Here is a 6,000-nt window from a genome sequence, read left to right as displayed (position 1 = left end):
ACCCCTAGAAGCAACGTAAAAATGAAAAAAAAAAAAAAAAAGCCATGACTGCTTGCAAAGATGCTCTCTTATGCTGTATCACATTGTGACCCCACAAACAGAACAAAAGCAGCTTATAAAGTGTACCATTTGCTTCTAGAGGTGTGTTTCTCAAGAAGCCATGGGAAACACCGGCTAAAGCAACAACCGCGAGCAATGATGGTAGGTCCACCTTTGCCAAAGCCTCGAAGCCTCGGCCAAAGCCTCGAAGCCGTAATGGTGTTGGCGATGCGTGCTGGACTCGCATTCAGGAGGCCCTGGACTCGATTGCCACGCAGTCTAAAATTTGGTTTAATTTTCTTTTCAACTCCATTACTTTCCTTTTATTTTTCCTGCGCTGTCAGCCATTTTAGGAGCCGCTTCGCTGCTAGATGCTGAACGACTACTTTTCTTCTCAACAAGCCAGCTTATGCTTTCTTGGTAAAAAATTCAACGACAATCATGCAATCACGGAACATGACACAAATTGACAAATTATCTGCTTGCTCAGGTGTAGTCCTGGGCTGCAACCCCTTCCGCTAGGCGAACGCGAACACATACCACGCGGTTACATGCTTCTTGTCACCGCTAAAAGATTTGCTAAAGGCTTTCCTTTATAAAGTTTGGCTTTGCGGTATAACGTTTCCCCGCAAAGCGTTCCCTCTCTGGAGTCTGGACAAAATATTCGGAACTGACAATCTCACATGGTGCCAGCGCTGCATTAAAAAAAAAAGAAAAAAAAAACCGACACTCGATTAGTCATTCGTTCGGTGGTTATCCGAACGCATGCTGTAGACCATTTCAAATTTAGCGCGCAAGGATATGCTGAAAGTATGAACTTACTGTTCTTTGTTAATCCGTCGTGGCGGGTTCGCTGCGGCCGCGACACCGCGCGCGACGACACGGCGTTCGCTCGTCGCGGGCCCGCAGCGTACAGGCTCATCTTGGTATGGCCTAATTCCAAGCTCTAGTGATCGTAACAGCATGGAGCGCTCGGTTGGGCTCAAATCGTCGAACGGAAGTTCAAACTCCCGAGCAAGAGCTGCATTGTCGAGACCACGACTATTGGCCGCTGGATCCATTGTCAAACTAGTTTTTTTAAAATGGCGGGCCGGGGCTGCGACTGGCGAAGTCGTTGCTGGGATAGCAGATTTGCACGTGTTTTTTCTACGTCACCAATGACATCATTGGTCATTGGTGACGTAGAGTATTCGTATCATTGGTCATTGGTGACGTAGAGTAATAGTATTCGCGCCGTAGTGGAGTGCTCCGGACTAATTTTGACCACCTGGGGATCTTCCACGTGCGCGCGAATTCTCGTACACACGGGCGTTTTTGCTTTTCGCCTTATGCCCTTTGTACTACACATGGGCTTATCTCTTTTATTGTAATTTTATTGTGTTTATTGAACAGGGGATGGTAGAATCAGTCTCCATGGTCCAGGTAGCGTGGGCTGTCAGTTCCGCGTTATGCCCACTCCGTTTGGACAACATTTCTGAACTTCTGATAATAACACTGTTCACTGCCTGACTGAATCTTTTCTTTCCTCCTCGTTAAAATAAAGCGAAGTTGGTGTCGTCAACCGCGGGGAACTTCTACCAGCGAACACGACGGCGCAAGTTTTGGAGGTCTGCGTTTGGGTCCGTTATTTATTTATTTATTTATTTATTTTCGCAACTCTTTTTTTTTTTGGTAAAAAGCTGCATGCTTGATCCTCCGTTTTTTTTTTTTTTTTTTTTTTTTTTTTTTCCACTAAGCGTGCTGACCCCACGGACACTTCGCTCGTCGTCGGCACACAGGTTAGGTTCGAAAGGCTTTATTCGGGAGGAGACTATTTGCACCCAACTGGAATTCCTATTTCCAGATCTGCCGAGTAAGTGGAAGTGCACTGTAAGCCCGCTGCGTAATTCTCGTTTTGTTTACCGGCGAGACGCGAAGTTGGAAGCCGCGAGCGCATGCCTCGCGTTCCTTCCTTTTGTGCGGCGAGAGGAGGGGGTGCTTTTCCCGAGAACCTTCGTTGCGCTGGTATGCGGTCAGCTCTTCCCGCGGGTCGGGCGGCGGCCGTCCTTGGCCTCGGGAGGGGATTAGCCCCGACTTCCTCATTGTGCCGGCGAGCGCCCGTGGACAAAGGCGAGGCGGCGAGACGTTAAGACGTTGCTGTAAGGCGTTAGTCTAGACCGTTCCAAGCCGTCCGGCTTTCGCTTTGGAGCAGTTACCGCCCGTTCAACCTAGTGGGGTGGCTGCTCCTCACGGTATACGACTTTGGGTAGCCGAGGCCTTGCCTTGGCTTAGCGGTGGCAATAACGTTCGCGGAAAGCTGACTAGGAGTTGCATGAGAGAGATTATCGGTTCATGTGACCGCGGGGTGACATGTTTACGATTGGTTAGTTCTTTTTTTGTGTGTGTGTTTTATTTGTTTGTAGTGGACCAATCGGGGCTTTGAGAGCTGATGTCAGCCCGGATATCCGCCTGACATCATGTGCACTCTCGCACCAGCAGGGGCGCTGCCCAAATCCTATAAATGCTAGGAACCCCATTACCGGGGGTCGGATTTTACTTCTTGCAGGCGCTTCGCGCCATCGGCTATGCCGAAGTTCTTCTAAGATCCACCACTTGGGTCCATTCTCGTTTGTAGGTACCCTGTACCTTCGGCTATGCCGAGAGTTGTAACGAGTTACCCCATTTTATGTAAATATTGTAAATTTCTCTTGTAAATAGTACTGCCCATAAACTCCAAGTTATATCGTACCCAAGCCTGCGTCTAATGGCTACCGGAATCCAGCAACCACCGAACCCATCGACCCCTCGACGGCCGCCTCCGGCGGCTTAACAGATCGTCGGCCGCACTGGCGAACATCTCGTCTGGTCCTCATCGGCTGACGGCGGTACCAGCGGAGCCACCTTTGGGGAAGGAGTGCGAAGGAAAACTTTACTTGCACATTTCCAATAGACTTTTTCCAGCACCTTTTCTTAGGTGTTGTCGCAGCGAACTAAAACCTTCGGGCAGGCACGTACGCACCACCCGCCGCTGTGGCTCAGTGGCTCAGGCGTTGTGCTGCTGACCCTAAGAAGGCGGTTTCGATCCCGGCTGCGGGGCCTGCTTTTCTGATGGAGGCGAAAAACGAAAACGCTTGTACGTCGAGGTTCGCGGTAACAATTAATCCGGAACACAGGTGTGGATTCGGTGCGTTAAACCTTACAATAAATCGATCAGGCACGCAAACCCCTTCCTTTTAAAGGTCTCGCTGTTAGTATTCAAACGTTGCTGGGGTGGCTCATACTAAGGTGGAATTGGAGCGACTTTGATTTTGGAAATTTTAAGTAGTTACTGCGAAAACTCGCAGTTTCATAGTTTCGGGATTAAAGCGAAGTGGACACTGGAGAATAAAGGAATAACTTTTATTGTTACCCGAATCGAACATGGCACAGGGGTGGCATTTTTAGCATTGAGATCTGCTCATTTCTTTGTGTATTTTTGTTGCTGTATCTTTGTAGTAGCCCTATTCATTCTTGTTTGATGTGCTTGTTTCCTTGGCTTATATTTATACAGAGGAACGACGATAACACGACTTCCAAGGGACCGCGCGAAAGCGTCGTATGACCGGAGGGTAGTATGACCAGGGTGCGTGTAAATGCCGGCCTAGTAGACGGTCTCACGCGACAGGTGGGCTAAGAACTTATTTAGACTGTTACATTTAGCACAGCCTCGTGTGATTTGCAAACCTCTAGCTATAATCACAAGTTAAAGACGCAGTGAAACATCCCCCTCGCGAGGGGCACGATCAAATGCAGAGCATTTCCGGGGGCGCACGGCGTTAAGTAGTTTGCGTTACATTAATGTTGTTGCACTTGCGGCAACTGCTGGCGAGAGAGCGCTCGTCAGCAGTAATTTGAATGAGTCAAGGATATAAGGCGCGTTCGTCGCCTCCCATTCTGTGTCGGCTTTGTGGCGCAGTGGGTAGAGCACCATGTACATTGCGTTCCGCCCGCAGGGTCGAGGGATCGAAACCAGGTGCCGGATAGTATTTTTTTTATATAGTGTAGGGGGCAACGACGGTGCGGACTACGGACGTCAACGCGGGTGACATCGTGAGTTACTGAAATGCTCTGCATTTAAAACGTTCCGTGTCCTTCGTGGTGCGCGGGCTCCGCCCGTGACTCGGGCCTGGCGCGAAGTTCACGCACCGGGCGAGGGAGTCGAGAACTTTAGCCGCATACACTCGTACGTACTAGCATTCGCAGGGCCCATATGCTCAGGACCTTTGGATGAGAAGCGGTTTTTACGCGCACACAATCATTTTCTGCTCTGGCTGCGGGCGCTGTTACGTTGGTATCAAGGATTTTTCGCAGTCGTCTCCTTGGCTGGCTGCCGATGCGGGCTTTTCGATTTCGTTCCTAGCGCGAATACTATTTACAAGACTCCAACGGCCGCGGTGTCTGCTTTTCTGATGGAGGCGAAAACGCCCGTGTGCCGAAATTTCGGCGCTCGTTCTAGGACACCGTGGTCAAAATTAACCCGGAGCCCTCTACCGGAGCCCCTCATAGCTGTAGCATGTACGCGTTAAACCCCACAATTAATCATTCAATTAACAAGGAGACTCAGAAACGGCTGACACAAATAAGACGGCATATACTATCGCACAAACAATCTGTTACGTATCATACAGGTATTGGCTGGTCAATCGCCACTGCTTCAGTCGTTGTTCTGAAGATAAGATAATCTTTATTTTCTCCACAAGAAACTGGAAGGTCGTCCGGGCTAAAAGCTGCTGTAGACAGCTTGGCAGTGCACCCCCCGGAAACCCTCACTCAATTGGCAGGGATCAAGAGAAAAAATCACTCATAACGAAAGCAAATGAAAGAGTACATCATTGGTACGTAGTTATACATGATCATTTTTTGTGCCGAGTTTGCATTAAAATTAGCATCATTTTATTGTGACAGTAAACAGTCCTTTTAATGAATCGAACTTGTATTTTGTCTTTGTTCTTCCAAGCTGTATTTTAATTCAGCTGTCCATGATGAGAAACAAAACAGTGTTATTTGTCTCGCTTATAGCACGTGGAACGTACAAAGCGACCTACCTGGCCGGTCGATAACTGGACTCCGGTGTTTATTCAACGCACCAACCCCTCGAACGCGAGCGCGCCGGCTCCGGTAGCATGGAGCCACGCCAGCGTGAGAAAGTCACCTTGAGCGCATGCTGATGCGCTTACGTGGGTATCCAGTACAGTTTGAAAGACGATGGTCTTCCTTGGGCTACCTAAACGCGGCATGAAAGTTTTGCCTGTCTGCCTGTCACGCGATTCAATCGCCCGACCAGGAAATGGTTGACAGAACGCTTAAACACGAAGTTTACAGGGTGTCCCAGCTATCATGCACCAACATTTAAAAAAAAGAGCAATGACGTGACTCGAAGAAAACCTAATGCATAATTCGCTCCTTTTGCTCTAATGTGAAACACGATATTCACCATACGATACGATATTCACCATATTTATTTTGACCTTTTGCGCGTTCGGCGCAAAAGGTCAACAGAGTCTGATCAGCAAGTGAAATTCCTCAGAAAAAAAAAAAAACGGATAATTTACGCATACCTAACATATTTTAAGCTGCACAGATAATCGCAGAAGCCAAGCTGGCTGCACGGTGAAGCATGTAGATATTTAGATCCCTATCACTTCTTCCGCTGTACCCTTCAGCAGTTCGAAAGTTGGCAGCCCCACACAACACCCTGGACCACATCGTCTTCCCAAGGGGTCATTGGATGCTGCGCAGAGACGTGTCGCGCCTTCTACTAAGCTTTCTTCAGGAGACGGAACTGGCGAACTCGTGATGAAAGGACCCTAACATAGACTAATTAGGAGGAGCTTGGGCGGAGCAATTGCCGGCATCTCCAGGCAGGCTAACCCCGCCTGATCCCACACGTACAATAATCACCGCCACCACCACCACCAACCCTCACTTGATAACCCGACGCGT

This window comes from Haemaphysalis longicornis, unplaced genomic scaffold, assembly GCF_048455015.1.
Source record: "Haemaphysalis longicornis isolate Haplotype H1 unplaced genomic scaffold, Haemaphysalis longicornis Haplotype H1 scaffold_12, whole genome shotgun sequence".
Taxonomy (NCBI): domain Eukaryota; kingdom Metazoa; phylum Arthropoda; class Arachnida; order Ixodida; family Ixodidae; genus Haemaphysalis; species Haemaphysalis longicornis.
Note: the sequence above shows the minus strand (reverse complement) of the source record.